Source organism: Crocodylus porosus, unplaced genomic scaffold (genome assembly GCF_001723895.1).
Source record: "Crocodylus porosus isolate Cpor-Errol unplaced genomic scaffold, CroPor_comp1, whole genome shotgun sequence".
NCBI classification, from domain to species: Eukaryota; Metazoa; Chordata; order Crocodylia; family Crocodylidae; genus Crocodylus; species Crocodylus porosus.
In genome coordinates this window covers 2,565,254-2,582,266 of record NW_017728905.1, presented here as the reverse complement: position 1 = coordinate 2,582,266, position 17,013 = coordinate 2,565,254, and the positions used below count along the sequence as shown (strand labels likewise).

The 17,013-nt window shown below is 49.5% G+C and overlaps 1 protein-coding gene across 1 annotated transcript in view; it reads left to right on the top strand.

Annotated features, from left to right (window-relative positions):
* Window positions 1-2,392: 2,392 nt before the first annotated feature.
* LOC109324935 (tyrosine-protein kinase ZAP-70) overlaps window positions 2,393-17,013 on the top strand; it is a 39,459-nt gene continuing 24,838 nt past the window's right edge. The window contains exon 1 of the mRNA XM_019557071.1: window positions 2,393-2,667. The gene's annotated coding sequence lies outside the window, so the exon portion shown is untranslated. The remainder of the gene's footprint in view (window positions 2,668-17,013) is intronic.

Below are 17,013 nucleotides of genomic sequence, written 5' to 3'. Positions count from 1 at the left end.
CAGATCAAAGCCCCACTGTGAGGGCGGGAGCAGGGCAGGAACTGGGTGGGGGCACTGCCCATCCAGGGCGGTGAATGGGACCCTGGGGCTGGGGTGCGGAGCAGGATGGAGCCATGGGATATATTATTCTTATAGTTATTATTATTATTATTATTATTATTTCCCCTGCTTTACTTGTAGCCCAAATATTGCTGGGCTGAAAAGCTGCAAGTGAAGCTGGCTATAAACAGTAGTGAAATGATTGTCCTTAATCATAGTCTGAGCTGAGAGAAATGCAAACAGGAAGTCAGCTAACTGCATCCACAGTAAGAGAAAAATTACAACCGTTTCCTTAATCCCAGGTGTTAGCTGCAGCACAGCTACAATGTGCATAGCGGCACTTTAACCTGCATCCCTCTAAAGGCGCATCAGGTGTCATAATGGAAAGCAAACCCCGCATTCGACAGTGTTACAAGAAGAGAGATGGCAAGAAAGTAGAACTGGAACAGGACAATCCACAAGGAAATGGCTTACTGCCCAGATGGAGGAGGGTCAGCAGCGAGGGACAAATATGCAGACAAATACTAGTGACACCTCGGGAGAGAGTGAGCGTGGGTCCCTACTGCTGGGGACAGTAGTGCATGAACCAGGCTGTGACATTTTGGGTAGTGATGGCGTGCAGCATAGCCAAACCTGTAGTGTTCTTACCAAGCTCTTACATCTTACTGTATCCCGTGTTTCGCATGAAACGTTTACTACAAATTGAAGAGGAAAAATCTAAGGCTGCTGCACATTGAAGTATAAGACAAGAAATCCCAGGATGAATGAATGGAGCAGCTTTCAAAGTCAGGGACTTTCTGCTGTTGCACTTTTCACTCACCTCAGTATCTGAAAGCATTTTACACCAATTAGTGATCTAAACCTCTCGTCACTAGGCCAGTGGTTCTCATCCAGTCCACTGTTATTAGTTCCCCTTTTCTATTTACTGCTCTCAGGAAGGGCAGGGTGAGCAGGACATCCTACAATCTGCAATGAACCCCTCAAGGGCTATAAATGTCAGGCGTGAAGCCGTTGTGCTAAATATCTCAACTCCATCCTTTCCATAAACAGGAGTCCAGCCCAGGGTCTGGCCATGCCAGACCTTGGGAGGTCTAGGTTGGTTTGCATATGGCTGGAGTAACCCAGTCCTCTCTCTTCTGCTTGACTGGGACACATTCATATGCTTGTGCTGCCCTCTCCTGACAGGAGATCTATGAAGCGACAAAATCCAATGTTCGAATGCAATGAAAAGCTAACAGAGATTGTCCTATGTCCCCAAAGATGGGGAGCTTGGTGCACCATACTAGGATGGTGGTATAAGTTGGGCTGTGTCACACTTTTTTCCCCAGAAGGTTCAACCAACACCAGGCCAAAAGAAGAATGTGACAAGGAAATGCAGTCAGGGGACCAAGGTTTTCAAAGCAATGCTACCCTCTCTGCTAGCCTGTGCTGGCAGTGCCGGAAACAGCATGTGAGAGACCTGTAGGAGGATAAGTGAGGCTGGTGACAGAGGCCACGTGAGGCAAAGAGCTGTGACCTTTACTGTGGGCCTTGTTCATGCATCATCACAAAAGATGGGAAAAAACAAAACCCAGCTGGACCATACCTTGGTCACAGTTCTGAATCCTTGGGGACAGGGGCAGGGGCAGGGACACCAAAGCAGAGAGACTTGTCTGGTATGCTGCAGCCTGCTCACAGTGAACTGTCATCAGCATATCGTTATCATTCTCCTGATTGCCCGGGAAAATGCATGTCACGCTCATCCCATAAGATTGCCAGGTCTCCGCTGCCCAACAAATAGAGTACAGAACTGGCAACGGGATGCAGCACCTCTCTTCTCTGAGGTGGGAACGGACCCAGGTCAACCGTAGCTATGAGTCCTTCCGTTGTGGGCACGGTTTGATGTGAAACGGGGGTGGCAGACCTCAGTCCAGCTGCTACTTGAACATCATCTGCACAGAAAGCCACTGGCAGAGCAACACACACAGAGCCATAGCACTGGTGCGAACCTCCTGCACTCTCAAATGTAATCCCATGCCATCAGAGGCATTGCATCGTGCCATTTCTTGTATAAAACAGTGACCCTGTCCTTCCTTGGTAATCTCTATGGAGCGACCAAATCTGCAATCTTCCATGGCGACTAAACACTCTTCTTGCCCCTAGTAACTTCCAAGTCAAGGGTCGTGCCCTGCTAGTGAGGTGCATCTATGTGAGAGGGTTTGAGTCCCATTTCTTCCTTGGGCTTGCTGTCCAGGAAGGGCGACATCGTTCCCCTGGTCTACATGAGATGAACACAGTTGCTTCAGCATCTTCCTTCGATTTTGTTGCCCCCAGTACAAGATGTAGCCCTGCAATGGTAGCGAGCAGGTGTTGAGAACTCGCTCCCCTGCTAGAGCTGAAGAGCTTTTATTTTCTCTTCTTTCCCTTCCTGTCTATGCAACAAGGAAATAGGTCACATTTCAAAGAAACCAGTGAGCGAGGCTCTGTGAATGTCAGTCAGCACGGTGGATGCTACGTGGCCTACTCCCCTCTTTGCCTCTCTTCCAAAAGTCACTAACTCAGAGGAATATATTTTGGCTTGGCTTTTTTTTAAAACACATTTGATGTGAAGAAGCCCAGACAAGACCCTTCCAACAGTGGTGAGACCAGGTAAGAGACAGGCTTTGGCTCCTTGGTTATTCGGTTGTTGTGATGCACGAGTACTGCTTTTGTCCCCTGCTGTATGTCTGTCTTGATGCCTCCTGGGGACTAGGGATGTTGTCAGAGGTCACTGCTAACACATTGAGCCCAACTCGATTGCTCCCAGTTTCCTTGTGGGGTTCAGAAGTTACTCTAGAATAAAACTGGAGTCGTGACAGAGCGCATCGGGCCCATGTGCTTTCTTTTCTGAACAGATGGAGAAGCAGATGGGTTGGGCTTGCATGAAACGATGGTGAAAAAAATGGCCTGATGTCCTTTAAGCCAGTCCTTCCCTAACCTCTCTGTGTCAGGACACCTATTTCAACATTGACACCCCACTTCTTTCTCCTTTCTTGGGATCTTACCAGAGCCCCCAAGTCCCATCTAACAGTACGGGAGGGGGAGCATGCCTGTAACTCCCCCTACACCCCCCCAAAAAAAGGACTTCAAAGGTTCCCCACATAAAAATGCCAACGGATAACTTGCCCTCAAAGGAAGGCTGCTTCAAATTCTCATCCAGTTCCTTTCATTCCTTTGTTCTCTCATCTGCTCTTGCTCTGCCGTTTTCCATGAACCCAGGCGATAGTCCAAGAACCCATTGATTTAAGCACAGTCTAAGGGGTTATGGAATGAAGTGGAACAAAGGAAAATTGAGATTAAGTCTCAGAAAACATTTCCTAATGGTCAGCTCTATTGGGCTGTGGAATAAGCTCCCAAGGGAAGGGGTGGAAACCCCATCACATGGGCAGAACTGGACCAACAACTGTGGCAGGGATCAGAGGGAAGGCTTGAGCCCTGACAGGGAGGTGGTCTCAATGATTGAAGAGCTTTTGGGGGTTTTTTTTTCTCCCCTGCCCTTCATTTCAACAATTCATCACCCTTCCCGCCTTGAGCTGAGGACTGGTCCAGCTTCCTGCAAAACCTGCTGATATTCTTGGAAAATGCCTTGGCACCATTGCTGAGATATACACAGTTTTGCAGACAAATAGGAACAAAGCCACAAGGGCTTGCAGTGCCAGCCTGCAACACACTTGTGGTTTTCAATAACATTTTGCTAAATGTTCTTTTCCACCAAGACCACGATTAGAAGGAGGAAGAAATGAAAGTCACCTCGGCATATCTGTCCTTTAATCAGAGAATGCGTGAGAAAGTAATTGGCGGTCAGAAGCCTTTCTGGGAAGAGCATTAAAGCTTGGCTGTCCATCTTTTCTTTGCTCTTTGTGCAGCACTACCAGCGAGTATGCTCTGTATGAGCAGATGCTTCACTAGAAAGCTAGACTCTTGGGCTGCCTATAGATGTGCTTGTTTGTGATCTAATTAAAACACTCCAGCATTGCTTCACTGTCATGTGTATTAAGCCCCCCCTGGCCATGGGCATGGGAACACCTTAAGTAAACCTTGTCAAATGAGCTTTAGTTAAAGCGCCTCTGTGGCCATTTTGAAATGTGGGGGGGTGGCAGGGCGAGGAGAGAGGCATAAGACTTAATACATGTGAAGGTGACCCGTTTTAATTAGAGCGGCTGTTTGGGAATTGCTCTAATTAAAACGCACCCCCCCCATCTCCAATCATGTGTATAGGCAGCCTTAAGTGTGATGGTCTTTGAACACAGATAAGGCAGTGGTGTGTTTTAACCAGGGTACCAGGTTCTTAAAGTTGTGAGGAGTTGGGAGACTGACATGGCAATGCACACACACACGTGCACATACATACCTATATATACATGCCCACACACATATGTGTACACACACACACTTTAGCGAGGATGGGCTTTATCTACCACAAACCCTTAACACCTGGAGCCAGCAGCAGAGAAAGCAGAGAAGCCACACACACTGAGACAGCACTATTTTCCACCCCATTGATGCCGATAGGTCACACTTGAGGCACTCTCCCAGGAAGGGTAAGAGTAGCTTGCATTTGTTGCTTCAACCCATGGAGGTAAACCTGATGCATGCTGTAGGATGCCAGTCTGGGGGCCACAGTGCTGTGGACGCCAGCCTAATGGAGACGGGGGTGGGGAGGGGTGTGACTGGGGCAGGAGCTTCACCATAAGCTCACAGTATCTCTGCACAGTGCTGTGAGCAGGCAAACTTTGGGCACGCAAGTGCATTCCTCCACCCCCAGCTAACTGTGCAGGGGCCTGAGGTTTTGTCAGAAAAACTCCCTCCGTGCCTCAAGTTCTGCTTCTGCTCATGCTCAGAACTGTTTCAGTCTCGTTCGTGTGGAGCAGCCTGGGGCCTTTTTAAGCTCACAAACTAAGCCGCTCCCTGCTGATGTGCCCCGGAGGGCCTGCTGTGCTCTCAGTGGGTCTAACCCGTGCCAGCAGGATCACGCCCCAGGTTTGCACATGCTGTGGCAGCCACCGGTTTTGGTCAAAAACTGGGGCCAGTAGAAGTAGCGTGGCTGCTGCCCCAGTGGGTGTGACGCTCAAGCGGATGTGGGAGGCTCCGATCCCACACGCTGCTGGGGTTCAGACACACAGCTCCCAGCTGCCCGGCTGGGTCGGGGCGCCCCAGACTCCTGCGGCTGCAGTGGGTCCCCTGTACCGAAGATCATACTGGGAGACAGCGAGAATATAAGACGGTGTGCATCTAGCCTAGTGGTCAGGGCCCTCCTCTGGGGGAAAGAGGAGCTCGGGTCTGATCCCTGCTCCCAGTGGAGATGCTGAGTACGTGGGAACCCCTTGGCAAGAGGCCTGTCACCTGACATGCATAAAACTTCCCAGGTGTCCATCAACTTAGGCCCCCCCCGGCAAAAAGAAAAGTTGGTGCCTGTGGCTCCCAGGACTGTTTCCGTCTTTCACATGAAAAAGCCACTAGAAAAAAATCCATAAACAGCATGAGGAGCAGGGAGTGGAGCCCTGTGAGTGCTCTGCCCGCGAGGCTGCGGAGTCATGCCCCTGCCCCTGCCCCCGTGCTCGCTCTCTCCGGCCCAGTGGGTCCTGCCTTCCTGCACTCGCTAGCTCAAGAGAGTGGGTGGGGATCATCTCTGTCCCAGGAAAGCCTTTAGCCTGGTGCTGAGGGCACTCTCCGAGGGGATGGGACAGGTGGGTGTCAAATCCCTTGGGCAGAGGAGGAAACTGTACATGGCTGCCCCACATCCTGCGGGAGTGCTCCACCCACTAGGCTATTATGTAAAAGGCGTGGGCTGAGGAAGTGGCGAAGGCCCCCGCCATCTCAGGCCGTGCTTTGAAAGAAAGGAGTAACCTCTTCTTTGGTCTCATAAGAAAGGCCATGCATCCCGAGTGCAGGGAAGCGCCTGTCTGCAGCTGGAGGCAGGCACTGAAGACACACTGATTTCTAACTGGAGCACTGGGGCAAAGCCCGCAATGGCAGCCCACCCTCACCCCGTGCACAGATGCAGGGGGCACATGTTCCCCCCCGTGCTTGCCTGGGAGTGCACGCAGCAGCGAGAGCCACCCTCCCCCCGTCCCCGCGCCAGCCCGAGCGAGCTGCTCGTGGCTCCGTCCTGCACCCTGCCCCAGCTGGGCAGTGCCCGTAGGTGCTCCTTTGCTTCGGCGCCTGGGGCGGTCACCCCGCTCCCCGCCCCCCTTGCGACGGCCCTGGGGCACAGAAGTGAAGAGCTTGGCCTTTCACACCGCTGGACTTAACCTGCCTCCCCAAAGGGTATGTGCTGCCTGCACGATTACTAGTGCATTTTCACACTCAGAACAGACCATTTCACAGAGGAAATACATAAACACCCGTTACTTTGGGCACTCGTGCAGTTTGCCCAGGTGCCTGCTGGGGATGTGGAACTGCTGCTTGTCCTGCAAAGCCAGCTGAGCTGGTATTGGTTGGACCTTCATCCCTCGCTGCACCGATTATATTACTCTCCAAGACAGAGAGATTGGACGTAGCTGTCTGAAATGTGCACATTAGTGTGATGTTTGCAGGCGTGCCTTTGGTTATTCAGGAAAGGATGAATATCCTTTCTGCTCAGAAACTTGCAGTCCTGCATGCTCTTCCACAAGGCAGAGCAAAACAACACTGATACGGGAAATGCACATCCCTTGCTTGACAATACAGCCTGTACCATACCCTACTGCTTGCTGTGGGTGCCATCTAGTATCAGATCTTGCCAAACCTCCACTGGCTGCTGGTTTCACTTCAATTATAAATTAATTTTGTAACTTTAAAGCTCTCAAATAAGCGGTATTGTATAATCAAATGAACCTTCCTGTTCTCTTCAGTCCAATGATTTCTAGGGAAAATTGGGCATTCTCTTTAGTGCAATACCCATTTCCCACAGCTTCTTCACTTGCAGCTAATATTTCAAAATAGCTGAGGCTCACATAGCTCAGTCCTTACTTATGAATAAACTTCTTTCCACTGCTATGGCAGGATAGAGGCTCTTGGAGCTACAAGAGCTTAAGTAAAATGAGAATCAAGCTCTTTCTGTTTGCTGCTTCCTTTCACCATTCATAATCGCTGACTTCAATGTTTGCAAAGCCAGCTCCCTAAAAATAGTCACTTAAATCAGGATTTTCAAATCAGCCTAAGGAGTGAGCCTACAAGAAGCTACAGACCTCACCCCCACAGGCTTTCCAAAAACACTGGCCCTGAATCCTATTGTGACACCTTAAGTGATGACCGGGTTTTCAAAGTTGTTAAGAACTCAACTCCCCTAGGCTGGGATTTTCATAGGAGCCCGAGGGTTGGCTTTCCTTTGGATTCAGGTGCCTGATATCCTTAGGGCCCTTTGAAAAACTCAGTGTAGTCATGTAAGAGTTTTTTTGAAGACTCCAGTGAAAATCTTCCTCAATGTGCCAAGTATCGATTTGTCTGTCGGAGGCTTTAATAAATAACCTGGCTATTATTGTTCAAGCACCAGACTTGCAGATCCAAGAGAGCAGTTTTTGGCTTGTAATGAATCAGGATAGAAGCCTCTGCTAGGCAGGGGTTTCTGGTTGGGGGGGCAAAGCTGGGCAGGCCTTGCTGCTGGGTCCTGCCACCAGTTTCCTCTAGGCCCTACTGCCCCTGGGTCCTGTCATCTTTGACAGGCAGCTAGAAGCAAATAAATATTACTTTTCTAAATGTTTTAGGGGCCCCGTGGGCTGGATAGAATGGCCTGGTGGACCGGATCTGGCCCCCGGGCCATGTTTTGCCCACCCCTGGGCTAGAAAGTTCTGTTTGTCCTTAAAGGCTGAAGGTGCATAAGGCCAAACTCTGCACAGGAGTCTTATTGTAAAACTTTGCTCTTATCCTTACCTGGGAAGAAGCTTATTCATCAAGGTCCATCCACTGTACTGAATTTAGGGACTCTGGAGCTCTCACATCCCAAGAGGTTCTGGGGATCTTCTGCAAGGGGCTGAGTGCTCCCTTTACCTTCTGAAGTTAATAGGTGTGGAAAGCGTTAGGCGCTTCAAAATCACTTCCTACATGTGCGCTCCCAGAGTTGTTAAGCAGCTACATCTCCCACTGGCATCAGTCCCTACACAGTTAGGCTCGGGCCTTATGTGTAATTGCTATGAGAATGACTTGGCTACACTTCCAAAGAAAATCCAGAACATTTCTCTTGGTCCATGGGGCGTAACATGGTGAATTGGAGCTATGCTTGTAGCACTGGGAAAGGCAGTAGGTAATAGGAACTGAGCTGGCAACCAACAATACCCTGCACTCTTCAAATGGGAGATTCAGGCTTCTGCCCACTGCACGCCCAGTACAGCTTAGTCTGAAGACTAGCAGGCAGGTCACTGTTGAAGGACAGCTGTGCTGATGGCTCATTATTGGAGGACTGCATATACCAATACCAGCTCTGGTATCAACTCTGACATTGCATCAAGAGCTAACCTAGTAGACGGCTGACAGTGCTTAGGGGGGTGGGAAAGCAGGGATGGGCAATTCTTTTGGCTGGAGGGCCATGTAATGACATCTGGTGATCTGTTGACGGCCGCACACATAAAATCTTTCAGAAGATATGAATTTGAACAAGTTATAGATAACAACAACTCATATGCTAAAAAAAATCAAACATCTACTCTCACATATTTTAATTTTATTTAAAAAAAAAATGTTTGTCCTGATCTATGGGGTTGGGTTTTTTTTGAGTAGTGTATATAGAGGTAACTGCATGATAGCTCAAAATAAAGTATTACTTCTGTATATAGCATGTGTGAGTGGGTGAGTGTGTGTGGGGGGGGGAAGGGGGATGGATCTGCCTGTGTGCTAGGTCCTGGGAGCCAGCCAGGAGTGGGGAGGGGTGGGGGAAGGGGGTGTGTGCAGCAGAGCTCGCCTGGGCTGTGCAGGTGCATGTGCAAATCGCCCCTGCATCTGGCCTATGGTTGCCCCTGCAGCACTCCTCATGGGGCTGAGTCCCTCCAGCTCCAGCCCGGGGCAGCCAGTGCAGAGCTCCCATTCTCACCCACCAGCCCTGATGCCTGGCCAGTGCACACAGCTTCCCAGCGGGGCTGCTCCCAGTGTGGCTGCAGATGCCTGGGTACGGCTTGACGGCTCCTCCTTCTCCTCCTGCCCCTTCTTTGCTGCTCTGGGAAGCAGGTAGTACAGGGAAGCAATGGCCGCCATGGGGAGATGTGCTGAGCAGTCTTGTGGAGTAAGCTGCAGCCAGGTGGCTCCTGCCCCAGTGCGTGGGGCTCCAGCTCCAGCTCCTGGCCACCTTCCACCCACTCAGCCTCCCGCAGGTGGCTGCTCATCCTTCCAGGCAGGTGGAGTAGGTGGAAGGCGCTGGGGCAGGAGCCACCTGGTTGCAGCTTCCCCCCTGCCTGGCTGGGCATGTGGTACCCAGCGTGCATCCCCGTGGCCACCATCCTTCCCCATGGCACAAAGGCAGGAGGAGGAGGAGCCACTGGAGGCAGGGGGACCCGGGCAGTCCCCGGGCAGCTGCAGCCACACTGGGAGCAGCCCTACTGGGAAGCTGTGTGCGCTGGCTGGGGCCAGGACTGGTGGGCATGGGCAGGAGTGCAGCACACGCTGCCCTGGGTGGGAGCGGGCAGGGCTTGGCCTCATGAGGCAGCTGCAGGCTGGATCCAATCAACTGGCGGCCACCTACTCACGGGCCGGATCCAATATTTTGGAAGCCCAAATCTGGCCCACAGGCCCCTGATCTAAAGCCACCATATTCTCAGAGGCTCAAATCTCTACCACCCCAGCTGGGTGCCGGGCAGTGCCATGCTCAGATGTGCTGCCTCTGCTCCCTGCATGCTCCCTCCCAAACTAAGTAGTTCATCTGGCTTCGTGGGTCCTTTTACGTGCGGCAGTGGCAGAGGCATACACATACTACCGTGCGACAGTAGCTGCACTAGCTCTAGTATGGGAACTGGTGTGCTCCATACTCTCTGGTGTTGCAGACTATTCTGTCATGAAATATATCCACTCTTCTGGAACAAAATTCAAGCTGGAACAAATCCATACATAAAGTAGAGGGCAGCAACCTGTGGACTATGGGCCAGAGCCAGCCCAGCACCAGCAGCTTCAGTGGCACTTGAAAGGTGGCTTCATAGCCAGCTGCTGGGAACTCCTAGGGCTGTGCCAGAGCTGGGTAGCAGGGAGAAGCAGCAGCAGTGATTTAGATAGGACTCTTCTGGATGTTTGGTACTGATACAATACCTGCCAATACCAGGGTTTTGTCAACAGGGCTGAAAATGTAAGTGTGGGTAAATGCAAGACTTTTGAGGCAACAGGAAACTTTCCCTGGGGAAGCCATGCAGTGCCTGTGAACCCCAAGACCCTCATCCCACAAAGGACAGTCCCTGGATGTATTGCTGTGCTTAGTGAGAATACTACCAGCTTCGGCTGGACTCTGTGGGCCATTCACACTCCACAACCAGAGCATAAGTAATGTCCTGTGTACTGAGAAGGTGCAGAATTGGCTGGAGGCAATAAGTGGCTTCCCTCCTGCAACATGATCTGTGCATGTGCATCAAACACCGACACAGGACTTCATGGAGCTATTGAAACCCTGTGTTCAACCTGGATCTCAAGGGAAGAGGTGGCAGTTTGCCGGTTATTGAAAACTATTACAGGGCTCATTTAGCAGGTGCCGTGATGTATTATACATTGGGCAGTATGGATGCTGCAAGTGCAGCTCCTACATGCAAAGCTGCATTTTGAATTGCAGTGTTTTATCCATTCTTCTTATCCTCTTGTACAAACACATGCCATTTTTTTCCCCTGAAGGTTCCCGCAGTGCTTTACAAAGAAAGCAACCTTTTCAGCTGCTTCTGCATTTGTAGGCAGCAGTTGCTTACCCACATACAAGACACAATGCAGAATATTAGGCAGCAAATAAAGAAAAATACTAACTCCTGTTGAAACTGCACTGAAAAATCAGGGAGGGAGGATATAGTGAGTAAGCACAAAGTAGCTGGGACACTGATCCTAACACCCATATTCATAAAAAACCACCATGGGGTCTTCAAGGAGCATGATAGGTTCAAGTCTCATTTGTACCGATAAAACGCACAAAGCTAAAAGAAATCCTGCCATATTTTGAATGCCCTTTGCAGATCATTATGATCCAAAAATAGACCATGGGTCTCGAAGGTGTCTGACTTCCCCAACCGTCGGAGTTACTGCAGCTCAGGCATTTAATGCCTGCTTGCCAAGTGCAAGATGGAGGTGCCTTTCTCACCTTTGCAAGAGGATGCCGAGGTGAAGGGTGCTTTGTAAATGCAAAGTGTTTCTGATATCGAGAAAATCCCATGTGAATGTTTCCGCTGCACAGACTGTATCGGGCAAAAGCTAGAACAAGTCTATATACTGATGAGAAAGCCTCGCGGCACGGAAGGAAAGCTCTCCGCTACCCCCTCCTTCGGGATCTCCAGCCGCGTGCAGAAAACCTGACATTTTGCAAAGAGGTTTAAAACTCTCCTTGAGAAGGGTTAAAACCAGAGGAGAACATTGGGCCTTTCCAGTTCATCCGCAGCGAGACTTGGCGATGCTGCTCACACGATTTCTCAAGTCACAGCAGGGAGACGAATTCCTCGGGACGTGCCCGATTCCTCCAGGGGCTCCTGGAACAATTCAAGTTCAGGCAGGATTCAGGGGGAGAGCAAACCTCCACAGGCTGCGAGCGGAGCCGGCTGAACAGTAAAGCCGCAAACGTTACTGCTCCCTGGCTCTGTGCTAGCTGCCAGCATGCAGACAGCGGTGCAATACAGCACCAATCTCGATGTTTTTACAAGAATTAGCACAGATGAGTAGTCCACCATGCATAACTTGAAGCATTTACAATTATTTTGGCATAACAGTGGATGAAGAGCCACGTGCTAGGGGCAAAGAGAGTGGCTCACGGAGTGGCAAATGGGATCTGAGCCACCTGCGGGTCGCTGGCTCAAGACTTGAGCCGGTCCAGAACACGACTGGTGGACTTGTGTTAAGCGGATGAAACCAGATGATCGTTATGGTCCCGTAATGTCTTGACCTCTATGTCGGAGTAGTTTATTTGGACTTTCAAAAAGCTTTTGACAAAGCCCGTCAATCTGAACCTCACTGTCATTTAGTCAATTTGAAAAAGATCACCAGAGTCATCAGGTCCCCCCCGCTAGCCCTATTCCCAACCTGCCTCCTGCTGCCTATGCTTCAGTTTAAAAAACTCCCAGGAGGAGACCCTAATGAAATCAAAGCAGCAGCGCTGCTTGAGATCTGCCTGGCAAATGGCCAACTAAGGAGGATCGCTCTGTGCATGTTATGCCCCTCCGCCGTGCAAGCAGCTACCTCCCCCAAAATGATGCTTGAATGGAAAATGTCGAGATGTTAAAGATTAAGGGTATAAACATGTACGTATGCTTATCTGAGCTGATTGCGATCTACACCCTGGGAAAGCTGGCAGCAGAGGCAAGAAAGTCTGCGTGGCTGTATGATTATTAATCATTTCAAAACTCGGACTTGGGTTTGTCTGTTTATTTAATTAATTTAGCACAGATAAAAGGCATCTGCCCATTTTACCTTGAGTTGGAAGAAGAAAGCCCTGCCACCTCCATTAAAAGTCAGACAACAGGGTCCATAGATCATGAGGGGCAAAGGATACAGAAACAGGAATGGGGGCACAGACCAGAGCCAAGCAAAGGATTCAGAAGAGTCACTGGTGTCTCTCATCCGGCTTGAAGGTCATTGCTCCATTGTATCCTAAAAGTCATTGCTCCAAAGGGTGCGGCCAAACAACACGATCCAGTTGCATGAATGGACAACGGATCAGAGGAAACTCAACAGCCAGAAAACTTTCTATCCTGCATCTGTCTCCTGGACTGATGGGCACCAGGGATGCTCTCAGTATGGTAGCCTGCTCTTAGTTAAGTTAGTAGGGGTTTTACTGTCACCTTCACTGGGTGAGTTAAATCACACTGGAAACTTTTGCAAGACCCTCCCTAAAGCCTTCTGGCTACACAGAGAAACCGAAAGGCAGCAGAAAAGGCTGGTTTCCCACCCCATTCTCCAACCAACCTATGAATTACGTCAGTGTAATTCATAGGTTGGTTGGAGAATGGGATGGGAAACCAGCCTTTCTGCTGGAAGGAAGGAAGACATTTCTGCAAAGGGCTACCAAGCAGCTGTAAACTGGGACTATCAAGCAATCTCTTCCCATGGCTGGATGTGATCCAGTAACCTAGAGGTGAATGGCTTTATAGCATAAACCTAATTCCTCGAGCCATGATATCCCCTCCTGAGGGTGAATTTGAACTGGTTACTATTGCTCAACACAAGGAGCGGCCTGCACATTGACTCGTTAGCTGGACACTGCAGTAGGAGGAGACAGGAAACAACAGTAGTCAGAGGGCTCTTTGCTGCTGATCTCAGCCACATCGTTCAAATATTCAGCAGTAGAATGGGGCCGAGTCCCATCCTGGTAGACAACTTCTTAGCAAGGACAGGCTTTGCTTAATGCAAAAAGCATGGGAAGCCAGGCCCAGCCGTGTAGAAAGGATGAAAGCTAAGGGGTGACCAGGTCATGCAAGTGGAACTGGTTGTTCCCCCAGTGGCTGGCACAGAGGTGGAAGCTGTAAGGGTGGCAGAAGCTTGTATCTGTTGCTGCCCGTGTAATTCCCCGTCTTTGGTAGATGCCAGCCTTCATTCCCCGGGACTGTCCATATAAGCTCCCCAGACCCAGCAGAAAATCAGCCCAAGGATTCCACCATATGGGAGCAGACTGTTTCAACATCAAATGTTTTGCAGAGTTTTCCATGGAGCACTAACCGCGTCTGACGTTAACTCTCTGGCCAAGATTAGAAATCAGGAGGATTATTTTCCCCAGATGGAACTCCTAGAATTGCAGAAATTAGATATGGGAAAGTCCTGTTAGCTCATCTTGCCTGTTCCCTGCCAACGCAGGATTGTTTTCTACAGCACACTTTCTGTCCAGTTTTAAATGACTCAGGCCACAGGGCTTCCAGCGCTTCCCCTGGGGAGACTGTTCCGCACACTAATGGATCTTGCTAGTAGGAAATGTTTCTTGATACCCAGCTTACATTTTCCATATCTTAATATCATCTTATTCCTCCTACTAATATCCCCCTGGGGCATCCTAAACAACTCCTCTTCCTCTCCTTAGTGACAACCCTCTTCAGCTACTTGTAGATGGTTATCACATTTTCCTCCTAGTCATGTTTGGCCAGTGCACTTACATGCGCAGTTAGCTCTTGAAAAGCGACTCATAAGGTCCTTATTTTTATTACCCTTCTTTGCATTTTTGCTTAGTCCTTGACATTTTTCTGCTGCCAAGTTGCCAACCGAAACTCAACTTGATATTCCCTGTGAAAAGGGTGCAGTTTTGTATGCTTAAAACCCCTTAATACACATACCTATTCCCCAATAGTCCGTCCCCAACCTGGATGGCTTCCGTTCAACCCACCCACAAACGTCTCTGTTCACGGATGTGAATGGCTATAGCTCCAATGAGAAACATGAGGCTCCTAAAGCACTTTTTAGCCCAGCTGGTTCTGCTGTTGGTCCAACTTGCCTGGCCTTGGAAAAAATCTTGTGAGACATACTCTGATACTCTCTGCAACAGCAGAGATGTTAATGTTGGTTACAGGGGTTAATATACCGAAGGACAGATGTAAAGCCAGGAGGTACTAACAAATCCCACCGTCACATGCCCCAGCAGTACAAAAAGCTGATAGCTGGTTGGCTTCTAATATGAAAGAGCATGCAATAAAAACACAAGGATAATGTGCTATCACTCAGAAAGCCTCTGCTCAGATGACATGTGGGATACAGTCTCCACTTTTACTCCCCTGCTTTGAAGATACAGTTACCTGGGGCGGGGGGGGGGAGTTCAGCATAAAGCGAACAGCTTGATTACAAGAATGGAAGTTTTCAGCTTAGGTGAGGGTGTGGATTGGAAAAAAAAATAGTTTCAAAGGGAGATAATTTGTGACACTATTAAGCTTTTGAAACCAGCTCAGGGCTGTCATCAGATCTTGTCAAATATTTTCCAAGGGAACTGGTTTGGGTTGAAAACTTACTGCGTTTGCACAATCAAACCTTTCTGCAGAATACTTTGATTTCGCTGAAACCTTTGAGCGACACACAAGCTGCCGGCAGGCAGACTGATTGAGTAGCCTACCTGCCTATGTTCCTGGAGGCCGATGCGCTGCCCACCAGGTGGGTGGGCCCCCAGGCTGTCTAGCTCCAGACAAGCCTGAGTAGTGGGCTGCCGTGCCTGGCTAGCTTGCCAGGCAGCATTTTCCAAAATTTTTCTGTGGACAATTTGCCAGCGATGACTGCTGCCCCAGCTGAGAATCAAAGGGAGTTTGGGAACCCGCAACTGTTTGCTGGATGGAAACCCCCATTCCTGCACAGCTCAGGATTGCACTCAGGTCCACCCACAGCGCAGACACAAGTTACAGAAGACGCTGTTTTGAATAGTCGTCACGTGAGCCCTCATGCAATGAGGGGGCGCGATTTTTCGCCTCCCCCACCCCGCCATTTTTTAAGTGGTCTGCAGCTGTGCACTTGGGTTTGGTCACAGCTATCATCTGCTTTCTGTGGCCAGAGTGGGTGAAAATTGGCACTTCTGTCTGTGCCCCTAGTGATCAAGTAGAGGTTGATGAACCATTTGGGATTAGCAGAGATAATGGCTGGGCCGTGTTGCAGGGTGATAGTGGCAGCTGTGGATGGCAGCCAAGGTGGAGCTGAGTCTCATTCCCGTCATTAGAGAAAAGTAGAATGGTTGTATGCAACTTAGCTCATGAAAGCAGCCTTAGCAACATGCCTGTTATTTGCAGTGCAATATAAATTGAGATCAAGGCACTACTGAGAAAGACAGACTGTCCCACTGGCTACAGCAAGTAGACAAGGTGCGAGAATAATACAAACAATAATGAAAAGCTGAACTCTCAAATGTGGAGAGAGAGAAATGTGCAGATTAACTCTGCAACGTGGAGATTTTAAAATTGTTCCATTAAAAAAAAAAATCAATCATACTGCAAGGCTTCTGACCTGTAGGAAATTGGTTGGGTCTCTGGCTAGGTCATTCTGTGGTTGGAAATATAGTTTTCTCGTTATTGCTGTAGCGTACAGCGCAGCGTGAGTGAGGGGCTGAGGTGAGATGTGCCTGCCTATCAAGTACATGCCTCCTCTGTGCTCACCTAGGGCTCAGCTATGGTACGGAAGATGCATATGCATTGCATGGCCAGAAAAACTCAGGTCAGAGTGGAAAATGAAAAAACCTTTCATGCATCTTATATCCAGATCACACCCATATTGGTCTAGGGGAAAAATCATTCAGGACTCGTGGTACAGGTGATATTTTTTACTAGACCAACTCAATTTTTGCAAGAAAAAATGTTTTTTCTTTAACTGAAACCTTGCAAAAATCGAGTTGGCCTTAAAAAAGATATCACCTCTGCCACAAGTCCTGAATGCTCGTGCGTCTTAGGTTCTTACATGCCTTCCAGCACCATAGTGCACGAGTACTTCATGGGCAAAGAATTGATCCTGGGAGGCAGGGCAGTGCTATTAGCTCTATTATGCAGCTGGGGACTTGCTGAAGGCTGCAAAGGGATCTGTAGCAAAGCAAGGAGACCCGCTCATTTCCCAAGTCTCAACCTGCCCCCTAAGCCTGGGACCAGACTTTCTACCTTCTCAGGCTTCTCCCCGCTTCACACTTAAAAAAAAATTTTTTTGGAAATGTTTTCGTATTCCAGGTCAAATTAGCCGAACCAATTCTGAATCCTCTTGTTTGAGCAAAACTCAATCGTTCGAACACCATATGTGGCAATACAACCGAGAACTATCCTCCACCCCAGACTTTTCAGCCTGGGGCTTCAGATACTCCCAAATCCATTGGTGGGCATCCTATGTGGAGTCCAAAGCCTGGAGACTTGGAGTTCAGATGCCCCCGAATCTCACTCGCCT